At 41.5% G+C, this 20,176-nt stretch overlaps 1 protein-coding gene across 1 annotated transcript in view; it reads left to right on the top strand.

The window, feature by feature from the left end:
• Positions 1-20,176, top strand: part of GFOD1 (glucose-fructose oxidoreductase domain containing 1) — a 73,566-nt gene that overhangs the window by 44,990 nt on the left and 8,400 nt on the right. The window lies entirely within an intron of this gene.

The raw sequence follows: 20,176 nt of genomic DNA, 5'->3' as shown, positions 1-20,176 counted from the left end.
GAACTTGGCTTCTGATCATAATTTTTTGTGTTATTGTGTATTGTATTCCTAATGCAGTGATGTATAAGGAGACAAGAGTTTCTGAAAGATAATTTAGGTCAAGCGGAAAAGAAATTGCTGTTAAATAACATTGATTTTGTTTTATATAACTAGGTCTCTTTTTCAAGTCCTTCTTTAAATATTTAGTGACACTTTTTCCTCTTTAACTCAAGGGTCAGTGTCTCGTACTGGCCAATGGTGTGGGTTCCTGTGCCAGCATACAGAGGTTGCCAATTGTTTCTTTTCATCTTACCAGCCTTGGCTTTCCACCATGTCTGTAAGCAGTGCTTGACTATTGTATCCAGATGATGGTCCAGCTCCCTGCAGCTAGACACTGCTCACTGACTTCCTCTAACAAGCTTTGCTGGCTGGGATACTCTTAAGCCCTTCTTGCATTGTTCAGGATGGGTCAGCGAAAGGCCATGTGTTAGCATAGTTTTTGTTTTCCTGACTTTAAATCCCTTCCTAGTCAGAACAACTACATCTAGAAAAGAGTGGAAGATCAGTCATGTGTCCCTGTCCTGTTGTGTCATGTGCCCCTGCTCCCTTTTTTTGTGTTCTGAGATGTCCACTCTATCATCATTCTGTTTGTAACACATTATATCTGCAAAGGTGAAGACATGCACTGCTGAAGTCATAGCCTTTTTAGTCATGGGCAGTTTTGATATATCCTTGAGCTGGATTCAAACAGTTCTGTGAAAAGCAGAACTAACGAAACCTGATTTGCACTTTTTTTTCCTATGTAGAATTACTGAACATGTAAAAAAATCATCAGGAGTCAGATGGACAAACATTTGTCTGTGCACAAATGTACACAAAGTGTGATGCCATGAGATTTGTTTCCTTATGAAATTAGTCTAAAAATGAGTCTAGCCAGTGCCATCTCAATCTGTCTTAGGAAAAAAAATACGGAGACTTGAACCTCTGAAGCTTTCTCATGCTCAAGCCAGTTTGCAGCTTTTTCACAAGCTGTTATGAAATGGGAACTTTATCCCCTCTCCTGTGTTATTCTGTTAGTTTCTTTAGTCTGTGATTCATATTTTCACTGGCTAAACCTTAAGGATTTGAGTAAAACTTTAAAATCTGTCATCTAACTCAATAATAGATATAGAAATATTTTATCCTAAATGTTCTCAATAGGATTTGCAAGTTCAAAAAAAAAAGAAAAAGAAAAACAGCAAAAACCAACACAACACCCCAAACCAAACAAACCCCCCCAACAAAACAAATTAAAAAACCTCCTCAAAATCTTATATCAGATACTGTAAAGTTTATTTAATTGTAAGTTAAAACAGTTTCTAGGATCTGTGGTTTCAAGATGCTACATCCTGTCTCCAGTGTCAGTCATGGAAGTGAAGTGGAATACAGCTTTTGCAGTAGAGCGACCAACTTCAGTGGTCTTAATGGTCCAACATGAAAAATGGCCCAGTGTAATGATTTACCCATTTCGGTTTCATCTAGTTAAAATCTGCCTAGAAGCTGAGTATTACATCAGTGATATTTAATTGTATGCCAAAGAGCTTGAATGCATTAATAGGATCTGGCTTCCAAGACAAACCAGTGTTTGAAACACCTTCTCATGGTGGGCAAGGCACACCTAGGCCTTCTTCAGGAATCTCCCAAACACTCCTCTGGGCCTCTCCGAGGCATTCAGGTGGCAGAGTGTCAGCTGCAGCCCCTCTGTGCTCTGCTCACTAATGCAGGGGAAAAGCTTTGTCTCCTTTATACAGCCACATACATATGTATGCACTGAAGGGGTGAGTGAAGGCTTTAGCCTGTCTGGACTGGCTGCACAACCAAAATTCACATTTGTATTTGTTGGATTTCCTCCTTACTGTCACTACTTTTGATGCCACTGTGAAGTGACAGTAGAGAGGGGCAAATGGGGACAAGCAGTTCTTGCAGAGAGAAGTGAAGAGAAGAAACTGTGAGTGATTTTGTGTGGAAAATTAAATTAAACCCTAGTGAGGTTATTGGAGCGGGGTCTTGTCCGAGGAGGAGGAAGGCAACCCCTCCTACTCCCCTGCCCCTGACACTAGGGACTCATGTTCTCTCCCAAGGACATTTTTAGTGTGTCATGCGGAGGTGATCTTCCTTGTGAGCTACAGTGGAAATATCAGATGAGTTGCAATGGGAAATGAATAGCCACAGAGGAGATAGGGGCTGCCTAGCCTCCCTTTGCTAAAATTGCCTGATCCTATTGAAATGTTTTATAGGGAGACAAAGCCCAGTACAGTAGACAGGACTTAATTGCATAATTCCTTTGGGAGAAATAAAAAGTGCTTCCAATGCAGGTCCAGTCCCCTAAAGGGACTGCAGATTAATGGCTGAGAAGCCTTAGCTGAACTCAATCGTTGGGAAGTCATCTCTGGTCATTCAAGGAGACAGTCAAAGTTGTTTCAGTTTTAATTGGATATGGCATTACTTTTCCTTTCCTTTCATAACCAGCACTGAGGGCTCCTGCACTTGTAGGCTGGTTGTGTCGGTGTTTTGTGACTGACACAGATATCTGGCACTCAGACCCCAGTGTCAGTCTGTGTGGAAACATTCCTGCAGCAAAGCCATGCCAGGCTGCCTGTGCCTGCCTTACTAATGTGATCACCTCTTTTGTAGTCCAGGCGTACCCCATGCTTTTCCTGCTGCTACATGCCAAGATCTTTTGCAGCCAGTTACGGCAGCTGGGGGGGTTTAATTTGTGTCCTGTGTAGGCCCTTCACAAAAGTGTTGGAGGTTGGTTTGATGTCCTTGTTTTGGCTCAGAGGACAGTGGAGTTGAGACTTTAACTAGTGTCACCAGCTGAATGTCCCACTGTTTTTCCACACCCCAGTGAACAGCTTTTTCTTGGGATAGAAGGGGAGAGGTCTGAGACCAAAACTCCTTGCACTATGGAATGGCGGTACTGGTAGCTGCCCCCTTGGACAAAGGGATGCTCTGTATTCTGAAGTCTCAACATCTGCTAGGAGTAACTTGATTCATACCTATTAGGTACCCGATCAGAAGGCTCTTCCTGTCATATTTCTGGAGAGCAAAGATTGCAGTACCTCCAGCTGTGCACAAGAGCTTCTCTAAATAAAGCTGGCCAGGGGTGAGCAGGACATAATCTTTGCAGAGATCTTTCCTGTAACCATAGTGAATAAAGAAATAATTTTTTTTTTTGTAAGTGCACTTGGGATATTTTGAGGCAAGATTGAGGCAGGAGCCACCAATATTTTCTAGAATATTCACTGTAGAGAAGGCAGTAACATTCTTCTTAAATACTGTATAAGCTGGAGGGAATAAACCAGTATGTCTAGCAGTTAGAAAAGAAAGCTGAAAGATACTGTGTTTTCTTACAGTGAGAGAGGAGAACTGGACAGCAGAGCTCTGTGGTCTTCATTTCTGCAGCCACGCTCTGTGCTCTAAATGGGATCCCCTCCAAAAGCCATGTACTTGGCAGAACAGCATAAACAAGTGAATAAAAAAATCATGTAACTTGAAAATTTTGTTAAGCTAAGGTAGCAGCAGTGTGGCTGTTTACATATCTGAATGGAGTAGTCATTAATCAGACTGTGCATGAAGTTCATTTGTTTGCTCTGAGGAAGGGCTGTTTTCACACTAATAGTTGCTTCCATAAAAGAGCTGGAGGTGTGCTGCTCTGTTCTTGTCACTGGTGGAAAGCTAAGCCTGTAGTAGGTACTTGCTGTGAATGACAAGTTTTGCTTGCATCCTTTTAGCTTTTTTCAGTGATTAGTGAAATGGTCAGAGGCTTTTTGGAAGAAAAAAAAGTCCTGCTTAAGTTATAGATGATATTAAATTAAACTTCTATTTTCCTTCATAGATCCTTTCTTAATTTTCTATATTCTGTGTAATATTGTCACCTTTTTCCTGGTTTTTTAGAATAATGGTGAAAGTCAGAGAGCCAGCTTCTTTCTTGCCTTCTTCCCCTCTCCAAAACTGATGTTTCATTGCCTGCCCTCATATTTTCTGGGCAACTGACTCAACTAGGGACTAGATGTGGATGAATAAAGGCATGCTGCAGCCTGATATTTTGTCTGGATGTGTTTGTGCTTTGCAGGGTTGGTTGTGTGGCAGTGAAAACTCTTCAGTAATGCAGTGAACATGCACACTGGAAATGTTTGCTTTCTGTAAATGAAGGGATGTATTAGTCTTTTCTGAAATAAAAGCAAAAGAGCAAGGAGATGAGCTGGATCGCTTTTCCTAGGCACGATATTGACCAGGTGACCAGATTTCTGTGGTTTTGTCAATTCTCACTGTGGAGGGGACAATTTTAGATGAGCCAAACCAAAGATGACAACAACAGAAACTTTGAACCATAGAGTTAGAGAACAAAATACTCTCCAGAGGCTTAGGGGGCCAGTTTTGTTGCAAACAAACAACACACATTTTTTCCAAAGGATAGCCTGACTGGATGTGACTCAGAGGGGAACCATCCAAATTTCTGTGAAGCCCAGCTTCCTTTTAGTGTCAGTGAGCCAACTGAAACCTGCTATATATTAAAAACACTGGCATGAGCACATGCATGTGCTTTGTTCACCCTTGAATATTGTAGTGTTAAAAATGGTTTTATTAAAGGAAAACCACACCTATAGTATAACGGTAAAGTTAAGGCTTGTCCAAGGTAAAGAAATTTGCATTGCTGTGATGACATCCTACAGAATTGGAAAACTCCACTGTTAAATGGGCTTTTATAGTGCAAAATGGAGCTTGCAGCAGGGAGGCTGTTCCAGTGTGTTTGCCACATGTTATGTCCTGACAGGCCTCAAGGACAAATACAAACTGCACAGTTTCGAAAAAGCATTTTTGAAACTAAACACTTTTGCAGTGAACAAAAACTCATTTAAGGAATCTAAATATGCAGGCAGCATACAAAATGCATGCAGGATTTTTGCAGCACATGTAAGAAATCCCTAAAGATCAAGCAGTATGTTGTTTCCTGGTAATGAGAGTTTCTGGAGATGTGAGCAGCTTGCTACAGCCTCTGGTGTAGCACCCCCCCCAACCCTGGCAGCAGGGCGGTTTCTCATTTCAGATCCACTAAGTCATGTCTCTTCCAAGTGCAGTGCAGATGATGCAAGCAGTGCTCAGTACACAGGTAGTGCTGTGCCAAGGTACACCAGCTGTACTTCCCTGTGGCAAAGGCTCATCCATCTGCAGACAGACTGCAAGGTCTATCTGACCTTGCCCATACATTCCCAGATCATTTTAAAGAAAATGGGAGACCTATGTGCAGATGCTTCCTCAGAGAAGGGGAGGGAAGGGACACGTACTCACTGTTTTGTGTTGATGTGTTTGGTGAAATAGCTCAGGTGTCCGTGTCATGGAAAACTAACTTTGCCTCGTTTGAGCGCTTCCCTTGACTTCTGCCCTGAGGGGCAAAGCCAGCTATTGTCATGTCCCTGACAGATACATACAGGTTTGTGGGGCAGTGGAGTATTTGGTACCACGTACTTACTGCTGCAATAGAAACACCTCTTCAGCACGTGCTACTACTTGTAAAACGTTTGCTTATAGGTTGAATAAACCTGGGAAACCAAAATGCTCATGGTCGGGACAGCCTCTGATGCAGGTTATGGTAATGTGAACGTCCAGCATGTGCCTTGATTTTGAGGCTGGCTGCTGGACTGTGCTTTTGCCCTGTCAGTCTTTCTGGGAGAGCCCCCAGGGGAGTCACTGATCTTGTCAAGAGTGGTTGTGATGATAGTCATGCTTCTTGGCATCTGGTGGTAGGGTGAGCCTCTCATTTCACCAAGGCCACCACGTTTTTGTCAAGCCAAACAACATGCAGTTGGCCATTATTAAGATGAATTTGGGCCTGGAGGAGGAGCACATTACTGCAGCAGTTACCCTGAGCAGCCGAGTGCCCTGCGTTGTTGTATTCAGACCAGGTTTACCTCACAAGAAATCACAAGTGGTTGTTTTGCACTGAGTCATGGGGGTGAGCCTCAGCCAGCAGTGAGTTGCCCGTGGAGAAACTGGCCTTTCCTGCATTTGGCACTCTGTTCATTTCTAGGCAGGTGGGGTAAATATTAACCCTTAGCTTAGCCCTCTGCTGGGCTTGCATGACTGACTGGCATCTCTCCACATGGACCTGTTGCTGCTGATGGGTATAACAACAGCCAGGGGGTGTTCCTGCCATGATTTTAGGGAGTGCTTTTGTCTCAGGACCCTCCTCATTTTTCTCTACCTGCTGGCATACAGGAAGATGTTCAGGGATGAATCTAGCCTAAAGCTGGTATTTCCACCTGCCTGCAGGGCACCCACAGTCAAATGTGTGAATACGGGAGAACAAGAGCCTGGTGGTTTTGCTACTCACAAAATCTCTGGAAAATGTCTACCCTTAGGCACTCAGACCTACACTCCTAGTGCTGAGGTTTCACTTCCAGCTAAATGGCAGTGGCTTTTAACAGAGAAAGTTGAGATATCCCTACAATCTGCAAAGTACAGATATGACACTTTTTTAAAAAGAAAAGAGTAAATCATGGTAAAATAGGATGGAAAAGCTGAAAGAATGGCATAATTCCTGCAAATGCAGCAAGGTTACTAGGGAGGAAGAGGTTAGATATGTTTCCTGCTTTTGCCACTTTGATAATACGTGTACCAGGAGAAATCATCAAACTTCTTGACTCCTCTATCCTCTGTCTTTGTAATGGGAAGGTGGTATTGGCTTGGCTTTGTCAAGTGCTGTGAGTGAACTGTGGCTCATAAGTGACTTGTGGTAGCTTTCAATAATACCATGGTTACCTATTGTTTATCCTTGTTCCTGAAAATGGATAATCTGACTCCCAAAGTCTTCTGTGCTGGGTGCAGGTACAACCTCAAAGTTAAATTCGAAGTAGGTGATGACAGTGATGGGTCAAAAAGCTCGGCTTTGATATGTCCTAGGGAGCCTTCTGTTTGGCATATGGGGATTCCCAGTTCAAGTTTAAATAGGCTGCAGTCATAAATGAAAGGGAAAATAGCACACAAGTCCTGAGTGGCACCCTTCTGTGGCTGGCCAAGCAGGGTCCTCTCTGATGGCCCATGAGCATGTGATCATTAGCTGGAGTCCACAGCAAAGCTCTTGTCCAAATCCATCCACACAAAGTCATTTCAGGTTTCTAACGGGAAACTTCATCCAGACTAAAGCACATCTCAAATCATACAGACCTCCCAAGGAACTGTCTGTCCTGCATGGAAATTAATCCTGGTGTAAGATGTGGGATGCGATGTTTTACATACGGAATTGTAGTGGTGTGGCTTCTGCTATGGCTGGTTATGCTGGAATAAAGATGACCTATTGAAATGAACCAAAAAACTCTAACATACTTTTTATCAGTAAAACCATGTGGGTACTTGGGGATGGGGATGGTATGCTTTTGAATGTATCATTATGAAATAATAATGGACTCTGTGTAGACATGGCTTAAAAAAAAAGAAGAATTGCAGACTAACTTTTTGTCTGTACTTACTGAAGTGTCTTTTGGGTTATTAAAACCCTAGGCTATATTAAATGATTTTAAATATACAAGCTGGTTATTATGAAGCCACTTGAGATACTGTACAATGTGACTGCAGATGTATGCAAATTGGCATAATTTCCATTTGACATATGCACTGTAATTATTGAAAGCTTTTTTTCCAAATTTCTTTTTTATGTCTGCTGTAGTTAATTCCCTATCTCCTTTTAACATTGGCAATTATAATTATTTGCCATGAGCAAATCCTTGCTAACAAAAATCCAGTTTTCTTTAGCCTGCAGCTTTTCTTTTGATTTCATGATGAGGTACTGTTAATCAGAGAAACCAGTGCTGGCCTCTGAGTATCCAGCAGGGCAGGAAAACACTGCAGTCAGAAAAAGAAATGCATTTAATTAGCCTAAGCTTCTTTCTAGCATCCCAACTCTGGGCCTCCTGAGTTGCCATGTTTGTGTGAAGAGGTGCTCTGTGAGAAGATCAATCAGAGTTAGCATCTCAATAGGACTTACAGTAAAAGCTGTCTGTGCCCACTGTGATATTTCTCTTTCTCTTCACGAGTTCTTGCTCATTCTTTTTTTCTAGGGGCTACACGTAGAAAATAGTGTGTATTTGGGGAAAATGGTGTTATTGAGTTGAAAAAAACCCAAAACCTTTCTAGGGCTGTTTTGCCTAGGAACCTGAGCCAAATCTGTGACTGAAAAATGCAGTGTTTAAGGGCTTTGGGCTTCTAGCTGCATACTGTGGTTCAGAAATAAAGCAATTCTTATTCCCTTGAAATGTCTTGTCCTTTTTGCCCTCCTGTTCCTTGGAGATCATTGTATTATGCAGCTTCTGAAAGGAAACACAAGTGCAAGTGCTGTCTAAGAATTACTGACCTACTTTACAGGTATTTTATTCTTCATTGAATCAGATGTACCTGCAAGAGTGTAGGTGGATAAAAACTACATTTCCTTCACCCACTATGGCACAGGTCAAGTGCAGGAGAGCTCTACTCTTTCAGTCTCTACCCCTGGAATAATACTTCAGATTCTCCTGGGGCTTCAAAGGGATGAGGTCCAAACATAGCTTTGCAGTGAACTCGGAACAGCATAAGGTAAGGTAACCTGGGCTTCACTTCTCCCACAGCAGAAGGTGGGCACAGTGAGAGGAACTACCTGTGTTGACCCGTCTTTCCCATCCAGGTATCCAGTATGTACATGGTAAAACAAAGCCTGTTGTGAGTAGGTGCTCCTTTTTCATTGCATGCTTATGGAGTATCTAGCACAAAGGGGTCCTGGGGTTGCAATGTAAATGCATCAAAATCAGGTTTTGAGGTTGATGAAGAACACAGCAGTTTGGGCTACCATAATTGATTATATCCAGCCTAATGAACAGAATGGGGAAATGTTTCAATGTTGATCTGCTTTCCAGCAAATTTTCAATGGTGGGTAAAAGTCTCCCTTAGAGCAAGTGGAAAAGCATAGTGAAATACAAATTCAGCTGCTACTGTACCGTAGCTGTGTCTTGTCCGGTGCACACTTAGCCAGCATGACTGTGAATGGCATTTTCCAAGAAACCCTTCAGGGAGGATTAGTTTGCAGATTGACTGCAGACAGGACAATCTGGCATCCAGGCAGATTGCACCTGAGAAGTTATGGCCATCTGAGTCAGCTGGTTGGGCTGCTGCTGAGTCGTTGGCTCTTGTGTAAGCTCTGCAGTCTGGGGAGTAATTAATCAAACTTCCATCTTTCTTATGGAGCAAGAGTTGGAGCCAGGGAAGCGCGATGTCAGCGTCTCACATAGTTAGAATTGCTGATTCACTTCATTCATGCTTGCTGCTGCTTTTCAGAATGGGTTTATGGCTCCTCTTTAGCGGCACTTAGCTCTCACTGACAGGAATATAAAATACTACCAGGGAAAGTACACTGATTCTAAAACTACTGCCCTGGGGGGGGGGGTTTATAATTTATTTAGAAGTTTTTCTAAGAACCTGAGAATTATGAAGTACTGTTGGATGAGAAGTTAATGAAAGTACAGTTAGTTTAAACCACAGTTTGCTTGTCATCTGTTCACTCTTGTTCCATTGACTGTGTGGCTTGAAGAGCCAGGCAAATGGCCAGTGTGACTACTTTAATTAGTAGGATTACAGCTGAGGTAAATTTTACCTGAAGCCTGCTAAGACCTGATGCCAACTCCCTGGAAAACTCCGTTATGAAAATTCTTATTAACTTAAAAATGGGAGTGGGGCTGGACTGAAGGAACCAGACCCAATTATGCCTAGGATAGAGTTGTGCTACTCAACATCAACTTAGAGAAGTGGTGGTCCTCTATAAGGACGTATTTTGGGTTGACAGCATCCCAATAAAGGGATTTCATTATGATAGGGTTTTAATTCAACTGGCTTTATTTTTCTTATATGGGCCAAGCTAACTTATTTTATTCACCTCTGTGTTCTGCAGTCCTGATCCTTGATGTTCTTGGCAAGAAGTAAAAACTATCCCTGGTCTGAGCAGAGGACTTAGACTGTGAAAAGGAAATGAGAAGCCATGATCTCATCTATAAATAGCTTTAGGCAAACTTTGATGACCTAGGCAGGTGGAAGAATACTGTCCTGCAGATTCACTGTTGTGTATGTGGTTTTGTAGTCTCCCATATCCTGGTGAAATGGCACAACAGAAACAGATAGAAAAGGCATCTTTGAGTCCCGTAGGTGAGGTTGGGAGGTTGGTCCAACTGCCCTGTTTCATCGTGACACATTTTGCATCACAACTTCTCCTCTCTGCTGCAGCCTTTCCTGAGAGCAGAGCACTCATGCCAGCCTCTCTAGCTGTGCTGCTGATGCCGCTCAGTGATCAGAGAGAGGACCTGATGACACACTGAGCATGAAACCACTGAGAGAATGTTCTCTCCAAGATGCATTGTGCAACTCGGTGTTCGTGTATCCCTGGACAACACGCTGGAAGATCTGGTCCCACTGCTAGGCACAGCCTTATGGGCTCTACTAGGGTTTGCCTAGTAATTATAAATTGACATTTCCAACTTTTGCAGGTGTATATGTGAAAGAGAAGATGTGGTTTACGGTGTGAGCCTTGTACGTACAGGTGCACGCAGGGGACACCTGGAGTGTGCGTACACTCACTACTTAATGAAAGGAACGGCACTGCTCACCCCAATCTGCCACGTACTTGTGTTTGTGTATGTGAAAGAGACTCTCTTTCACATTCCTTTGCACATGTGTGTGTCTGTCTATGTGCTTATATACTAAAATCAGAAGCATGTATGTGGTAGTAGTCTTCAAATGAGTCCAGTTATGTTAGTGCATCCCAGTCTACAGTTGGGTGCTTTGGTGTCCGTAGTCAGTACAGTATTTGGGAATATGAGTAATGATCTTAGAATTTATTTTAACCACTTGTATCAGAAAATTAGGTCAAATGCATTCTCCATTCATCCAGCACTGCAGGGCTGACACACATTTTCTTCAGCACTACGATCCTTCAGACTTCACTGGGCAGGAAAGGAAGTAGAAATACCCCAGGTGAAAATATTGCGGAGAAATAAGGTTAGGAAAAGTGTTTGCAAGGTTAAGTAGGTAGCGAAGCTGATGCTTTAATCATCGCATATAAAGGGTCGTACTAGAAACTGCAGTGCTTCTCCTGCAAACAGATAGCATCGCTGAATGTTTACTGAATAATAACAATCCTGAAGTATAAAGTGCAGGGAGAGTACAGGGTTTGCTGCTCTGCAGGATGATGCCATGTGAGATATAGATAGGGATCTGACACTGCTACTTGTAGGGTCAGTAGGGGTTTTTTTTTAAGACCTCAATTTCCTGTCACTTTCCCTGTCACTTGACTGGTGAGATGTAATTTTTCAATGTTTATAAAGCTTCATGAATCCTGTACAAATCAGCCAAAATAATGGCTGCATTAATTACTCACTAGCAGTAGTCTGATGTTTATCTTTTGTCAGTTTTTTATTTACTATCAGATTACAACTTCCTAGTTTTAATGGGGTAGAAAGGGTAGGCAAGAGAAACATAAAGAAAATTAACTCTAATTATCAGTCATAAATTTCTCTGGCTCAGTAAGTGTAAACAAGTCCGTGATGGAAAAGCAAGCTGAAAGAAAATTGAACTGCCTGATTTCCTAATCATCCCAAAGCCTCTACTATATCTAGGCATTTAGTTGTTGTCAGGTAACACAAAAAGAAACATATTTAAATACAGATAATAATACCTCCAGGGAATAGAGATTGATCCTGGGCTGTGATTGTCCTGTGATTTTTTTACTGAGGAAAAGAAAGGTATTATAATATACTGGACTGATGGCATGCATTTTGCTCCAGAAGTTGAATAAAGGGAATGAGAGTAATAGGAACAAATAAAGGGCCAAACACAGATTTTCACTGAGCTTTTTATTTAGTTCTAAAGCAATTAAAATCCTGTTCAAATTAATGTTTGCTTGAATAAGGTCTAAGTAGACTGTTTTTCTTTTTTCAATTTATTTGTCTACATAGAACTAGTATTTTGATTTTTTTTCTTGTATGGGGAAGTACTCAGCAGGAATGTGATCATACTGTTTTGATGGGAATTTGAAGATATAAACATTTAATAGAAATCTGGAAAAATGGGTGTGTCCCATTTACTTTTTCCCAAGCACATATGAGAGCATGGAAAGCATCCAGCTAGGGATCAGGGAATGTAAGTCTGAACATATTTCAGATGCCTGACCAGATAATCTCAAGCTGAGACCTCTGAAGCATTTCCTTGTGGTGTGCAAGTAGCTGGTTTGTCAGGGTGTCTTTGCACCTTCTCTAGATTTCCCAGAAGTTAAATATTTTTAAGTAGTTAAAAAATTACTAAGTGCTTCATTTATTTCAGTCTCCAGTGCTGTTATTTGCGTAAGTGCCTATGGAGAAGAGGTGAGAATGACATGCCAGGTGGGCTATAAACCAAGCATCAAGCTCTAACCCATGTTAGGAAAGGGCTAGAGAATTTTGCTTTGCCTTGCAAAATGCTGGCATACAGAGTAACACAAATCTTGATTGCTTTCCTTATTCTCAAGCGCATTGCCCATGGATTCAGTGATGCAGAAACTTTATACTGCCAAATCAAAGACCCCAACTATCCAGACTAACAGAATAAGCAGTCAAAATTTTACATGGACTTACTAGAAAAGTTACCTTCAAGTCAGCACATACGGTCTTTGCAAATGAGGTCATATATCAGAGAATCATTGAATATCTCAAGTTGAAAGGGACCCATAAGGATCATCGAGTCCAACTCCCTGCTCACTGCAGGACTACCTAAAAGTTTTCTGTGAAGCAACCGTGAGTCCAATGTCAAGCACAAAAGGACTGGATCTATTCCAGATGCCATGAATACTGCTACAGCAACACTTAACACCTACTGTAACATATGCACAGACATGGCCCCAGTCCATAACCCTAATGATTACCTCCATGCAAATAGGAGTTAGCAGCAATATTAATACATAATGAAAATTGATATCATCATTAGAGTCTTCTCTCATTCTGGTGAACCCTCTTGGTTCTGCTTAGGTGGCACTTACTTTCCTGCAGGCATCATTATAATCTCTTTGGAGTCAGCAGGGGTATTTTCCCAGCCTAGGTACCACACCTCAGGAGCTATCTCCAAAGAACCCAGCATCTTTTTTTATTCCAAGACAAACTGGTTCCTTGTTTTTCCGTTTGAGTGGTTTTACAAACTGCTAACCCAGCTGAAATCACTGCTGTGAGCTCACAGCTTGGTTAACCTTCTTACCTGTTTAGCCTGATTGCAGTTCTGGCACTGTTTGCCTGAGCTACACGTGTCTCTGTAGCTAAGTGACACCTTAACTGTTGGTGGAGATGGTGCTCATATGCCACCAGCAGTAAGGTATCTTTACAGAGTTTCTTCTCATCATGTAGGTAGTCACTTGAGTGAAGTTTGGTTTAGCCTATGATTACAGGGCAGCCAAGACAGAGGCACTCACAAACAGCTTTTTTTTTCAGTGTATTTGAATGTTTAGAGTTTTGTTTTCAAAGGATTTGTGTGAAAAAAAGGTGACGTCAGTGAGGATAAACCAGCCTAAAAACTGGAATCGTGGTGCGATGCACCAGAGCCAGAAAAAGGTGTGTGAACCGAGAACCTGGCTCTGGAGGTGGTGTGTACAGTTTGAGCATGTGTGTGTTTACTGTATAGGATTTTTCATTTAATATTTGTGAAGTGCAGCTCATCTCAGTTGACTGTAAAATGTAAGAGTATGTGTGGTCTTTTACTACATAACATTTAGATGTAGAGGAAGAGATGTAGGGTTTCTAAAATCTGTATGAGCCATTGATTTGCTGTGGCCAGATGAGCTGTCGCTTGTCAGCAGGGCAGTGTATTACTCCCTGTGTGCATTTGCTGTCTGTTTCAGTTGCGAAGGAAAACATGTTCCTTCAGTCACTGTTATTTTCCTTCACACTTACAGCAGACTAGGAATACACACATGGCCTGTTAATATGAATCAGATCATGAGCTATGACTCACTATGCTATAGTAACTTGATTTTTTGCAACAGCTTTGCATATCTGTGATTAACAGAGATTGTCTTGGCCAATGTTAGAGCTGTGACTAAAGCCAATCTTGTTAGGCATTCATCATCCAGATTTATTTCCTTGTCAAAAGTTTTGTTAAATAAGATTTCCTCAAAGAAACATTGTCATGCCATCAATCTTCCCTGGCAGATGTATTGATTGAAATAAATGTTTTTTTTCATGCCACTCAAGGAACTGAGTGACACATTATGCACTGAATACAATAAATACAACCATTGTTTTTATTGTTACTGTAATCATTACTGTATGACAACACTGACAGCAGCAGCATCTCCTAATAGCAGAGACATCTCTGCATACTAATAAAAAGATCTCATCCTGTGTGAAAAGGTTTTCAAATCACCTGAGTGATTGCTTTTATGAGATGGTCTAGGCTTCAGTCCTTAGTCCTTCAGTTCTCATTTCCCAGAGCAGAGCAACTTTCTATCAGGTTTTCTACTCTTCCTGCTAGAAATACATATATCCATATCTATTTAGACAATTTTCTGAGAGATTCAAAAGCTTTTAATCACTCTGCAATATGTGATTCACACATCCCGCCATGTAATGCATCAGAAAATATTATCAGCCCCATAGAACAGCCCTTTCCTGGTATTGCCTAATGTGCCTATTGGGCAACAGCTTAATTCACATACGTTTTAACACAGATGCTTTTTCTTAATATTCCCTCCCTCCTGTCCAGTGTCTGGGTACAGAAGGGTGCCACTTTTCTCTCAAATCTGTTTCTTTCTCCTCCATTGTTACTTTCTTTTGCAGAAAAGATGCTAGCAGGGCTCACAAAAAATTGAACTGAAGGAGAACCTTTCAGGATGGGCCTCCAAATATTGGGGATGTTGCTGATACCATTAGGGGGCTGTTGCAGCTCCTGGAGTGGCAGGAGCTTCTCTAAATTTTTGCACCAGCCCTTTCCACTTCCTTTCTGTTGCCTCTCCTCTCTCCTTCTTCATCTGCTCAGCTATGTTCCTGCTTTTTTCTGCTGGACCCGTGCTGCTGCTTGCTCATCTGGAGTGGCTCCAAAAACACCCCTATGGCTGCCTTGGTTTCCCTGGGGAGCCCCAGGAGGGAAGTAGGACTATGGGCTTCAAATGCTGTATCTTCTGCAAATTCAAAAGAAAGTGATAGAAGAGAGTAGTTCAAATAGCTGTGAGGATTTCTGAGGTCATTGTTATTGAGGAAAGAAAATGGTTCTGTATGGATTTGCATATGGGTACACAGGTACATACCAGAATTAATTGTAAATTTTATCCAAGATAGAAACGGAAAAACATTTTCTGAAAATCCAAAGGGGTTGTAGTAGTACCATCAGCTAACGTGATTAGTGTTGCAAACAGATCTCCCTGCCCAGTATGGGAGTGTGCAAAATACACAGTTCTACTGATACGCAGCTTATATCAAACATCAATTTAACTGCAGGGAACCATGGGTTGGCTTCTGGTGCCTTATGTAGTTTCTGAGATGGTTTCTGTGCCAAACCACAGAGTTAATGTATATGCCTAAGAACAAACTGCTGAATATCAGCTATTTACATGAGAGGTAATGAGTTTTGATTTAGACCATTTGTTATTTTTTATATACTCCTAGGGAAAGGTCTTTTGTCAGTATGGCTGAAAGGACTGATTTGCAGCAGAGTAACTAAACTTGCTATTTTTTGTTTTTTTGACTTGGGCACATTTATAAAGGTAGCCGAATATCTCTGCTTATTTTTTCAGTGTTATAATGCTGGGAAAATATGAATGAGATACTTCTCATTAATGTATTAAATGATACTTTTTTGCATTTGCAAACCATGTGAAACTGCATTAAGATGAAAACCGTGATCTGATTGCAACTAATAATACAGGATAGCATTGCAATATGTTTTTCAAGCTGTGAACAGGACTGAGTACCAAGGACGATTTCTCCTCTGATTCCACATAGGATCCAAAGGCAGCAATGCAACAGTGGTCAAATACGAAAAGAAAAAGTTGCTCTTATTTATTTATTGTGTCGGTATTAATGATGCAAATTATCACCATTTGGAATGTAATTTTGTATTAGCTTTTTTAAAAAAAAAGTGTTTGAAAGAGGTACTACAATCAGATATAAGTATTATAAATCACTCACTTGAAATAACCTGATAAGCATGCTCTTCCACCATTCCTGTGTTTTCTGAAACTCTCAGATTGTCCCTTGAATGTTGACAGTTCCTCTTTATTCTCAGAAATTTATTTTTCTGCCGACTAATGTAGCTTAGTCCACCAAAACCTTATTTTTCCTTTTTCTCTCCCTCATCCTGACAGAGACCAATACGTAGCAACTGCTAACTAATGAATCTTTCTGGTGCCAGTGAAGGTTTTGATTATATGCCTGCCCAGACTCCAAATAAAGCCCTTTTTGATTTTCTGGTGAATAGGAGGAGGAGAAAATACTGTACTGGGGCCTCATTTCTTGAGCTGAACAGATAGAGGACTAGTCTTACTTCATTCAGTGATGGACACTTGTTTTCTTAATTAGTTGGAGGTTTTTATGGAAAAACAATCAGAGCAGATGGGGGGGGAAAAGCTGACATTGCAGGTTTCAGAACTGATGAAGCCTGTGCTAGTTACAGCTGCTCTACCTTCCCTGTGCTGTGAGTCCAGGAGTTCTGCTCATTTTTAGGCTGTGCAGCAGAGGGATGATACAGGGACAAAGAAACTTAGACTGCTGGTAGCTGAGGAGCTGGAGTCATCTGTAAAACGAAGGGCTGCAAATGCCAGGCATTTCAAAATCAAGACTTAAATTCTTACTGTAGCTTCTTACTATTTCCCTGCATTTATATGGAAAAAAATGTAAGTACTACTACCCTGGACTGTATCTACTTGCCTCTGACTTCTGGGCTGACCTCCAATTCACAAGGACTTCATTTTTTTTAAACGAAGGCTGAGGTTTGCAAACAAATCACATACTTCCTTACAAAAATAATTACTGTGAGGTGGGTGACAAGCCATTAGATCATGGTTACAATTTGATTTTTCAACATAAGCTCCTAGAGGAATCTTTGTTCAAATGGTAGCACCAATGACAGCACAGACAATTTTTTTCTATTTGCTCAACAGCTTCTCGAGAGGTGGTTAGGCATCTCCTTCTTCAGACAAAATCAGTTGTTCTTAAACAACCTTCTTAAAATAAACGCAGATTGGTACCAAAGTCATTGAGGTTTGGCTTGGGGGATGCACTTTATGAGCTTTGGTAGGAGATGCACTGTCCACCTTCAGCTTTGGACTTGGGCTGGCCAGGAGTGAGCCCCCCACCATGCCGTGCCAGGTTGGAGAAATCCCACGCCGTGTCACTTACAACCTGGTTGGCACCACTGTCTCTCTTTCTGAAGCACAGCCAAGCAAGGAGGCTGGGGTGAAGGCTGTGCAGAGCCCTCAGAAAGAATTACGTGAATTTAAAATATTTTTCTTCTTCATTTTATCTAAGAAGTCAAGAAATCAGTGCTCAGAAATTGCCTGACTGAGAACTGTAGCACTTTGTACCAGATTTCTTGATGCATGTGGAAAGCATGTGGAAAGGGCGTGTATTCTTTCATGGGATGAGATGTATTTAACTCTGTTCTTGTCAGCATGGACGAATATATTGCACTTTCTTGCTGAAGCAAGCTGACTGTACTTCCCTGCTCTTATGTAATTAATGAAGTTTTTGCTGTCTGTTGTGGTGTGATTTTCAGAGATGTGTGTAACAGCAAAACACGCTGACAGTGACAAGTGGTAACAAGTCATCCTTTCTTAGAGTCTTGTTGAAAAGTGGAGAGGATTAGACCATAACCCCAGACTAGAGGAGAAGAAGGTCTGTTCCCAGAAAAGCCTTCTGCAGCACCTGCAGTCAGAGCATGCCTTTTCATGAGACTGTCAGTGTTGGGAAGGGAGGTTTTCCTCACACATTACCCTCTGCTCTGTCTGACACTGCTTTAGAGAATGGCTCAAAGAGAAGGTGTCTTTTTTCCTTCTCCTTTTGAGAAGGGAGCAGAGGAAAGAGAGCAGAAAACTGCTGTTTTGATCTGCCTGTTTCTCATTCTGGTTGCATAAACACACCAGAGTATTTCTCTAAATTAAATTAAGCAAAGCTTTCATGTTCTCTCCCTGCTTCCAGAAAGCTAGTGTGGCTGCCTGCAGATTTGCAGCTACAGAGGAGACAAAAATCTGTAGTGTGCACAGACTCGAGTGCCGAGCAGTGTCATGCTGAAAGAACTGCACAAGCTCTAATAGCATATAAAAGCTTTCTGGGCATCAAGCAAAAATCTGTTTAAATCCCTGACAGGGATGAGAGCACAGCACGTATTATCAGCATATGCACAGAGACAGAAAGGCTCTCAGAACATTTGCATTTTGGATTTGCTATAATTAGATGGTTTCAACCTTTCCAAAAAGGTTGAAATGGTGGAAGGAGTAAGTGTAAAACTTCAGCTTTTTTCCATCCCCATACAAATATTTAGGGCTCTTCCCTTTTCTCCGCCTGTGTCCCTGAGTCACACTGATCCCAATGGCAATTTTTCTTGAGTGTAAGGGATGTAAAAAGCCACAGGCTTCTCTTTCATATTAATAATCATAATCCGATCCTCAGATGTTGACAATCCCAAGTATTCCCCACCCAACACACTGAAGGACGGACCCCCACCATGCACGGCAGTGAACACACAGCAAAAAGATTGTCCCTGGGCTGCAAGTCCTCATGAAAGCAGATCCTTTTCCTAGTGAGCACATGTGTAGAGCTGAGTATCTTGAGATACAGACATACCTGTGCCTGGACAGACCTCAGATAAAATGTGGCAGGTGTCTGTGAGGCAGAATGATGCAAGCTGAACTGGAGCAGAAAGGATGCTCGTGGGTCAGTGGTAAGCAGGTCAGATAATGACGTAGTATGTATGGGTTCTCTGAGGGGAAAATGGCTATTTTGGGAAGGTTTGACTGTAGGGAAGCTTTGTCTCACTACGATTTCCCTTATTTTGATAACTAATTTGCCAGACTAAAATCTCTCTGCAAAGACTCTGCGTAACTCAAGAATGATTATATTAGTGATTATATATATCTGTATCAAGTGGCACAGCTGAGCTAGCAGAGGAATATAGGGCAGGTGGATGAATGCTTTCTCCAGTATCAGATTCAGCAGAAAATTATTCAGGAGCAGGAAGAGAAGTGTTATTAGGTTGAAGATGTCAGCTCAGTCACCAATAGCCATCTGTAAAGATGAGGGAGAAAAGTAAGAAGAGAAGACCATGGCCACTAAATAGAGGATTCTTGCCTAATTTAAGAGGAAAATGAGTATGTCTCTACTTATGTGGTTAAGTAGAAGGTAAGTAGGAATGAGTTGCAGAAAGGTTTTCCCTTCTTGTCTGTTAACTAGATGTGACTGCCACTTCAGTGATGACAGCCCTCCCTCCAGTTTCAGCTACTCAAATAGCAGCAGACAAAGACTGGGAATAGGCAGTGTGGATAAGCTGGTTATTGAATGTTTGGACTGTGATCCCCTTCTTCTTCCAGTCAGACTGTTGAATATTCATGTAAGTGGGCTCAGATAGATCAATGCCATCTGTCTGTATTTATATGACTTCATCCAAACAACTCCAAAACATGTACAATTTTATTCCCACAACAGCTCTTTAAATCAGAAGGGATATTTTACCTATCTGAAGGGAAGAGGAATGAAAAGACAATGTGATTTAGCAAGTAGCCAGATTTATTCATCTGGATTCCATCAGGGAGAATCCTAATTCAGCTCCTTTAAGTGCCAGGCCCAGCTATAGCCAAAGGTCCTCAAGGCAGAAATCATATTTAGTGCTCTAAGGTGTTCCATAATTCGCCTAATGTTGCTCATTAAACGTAAAAAAATCTTTGTATGCAATTAAAAAGGAAAATGGAGATTCCATCACTATATATGTGTATGGGTACAGAGTGAAACTATTTGAGGAGGAGGAATAAATAATAAACGCATTATTTAGCCTGCACTGCATTTAGTTGCACACCTTGATGACCAGATAAAAGAGGACTGTCATACAAGCTTCAGTAAACAATGTGTCCATATGGACAATTCCATGAGGGAACAGATTGTCACAGCTACATTTGACCTGTTTTAGAGCAATCGTGACT

Source organism: Chiroxiphia lanceolata, chromosome 1 (genome assembly GCF_009829145.1).
Source record: "Chiroxiphia lanceolata isolate bChiLan1 chromosome 1, bChiLan1.pri, whole genome shotgun sequence".
Classification (NCBI taxonomy): Eukaryota; Metazoa; Chordata; class Aves; order Passeriformes; family Pipridae; genus Chiroxiphia; species Chiroxiphia lanceolata.
The sequence above is the reverse complement of the archived record's forward strand: the minus strand, read 5'-3'. Positions and strand labels throughout refer to the sequence as shown.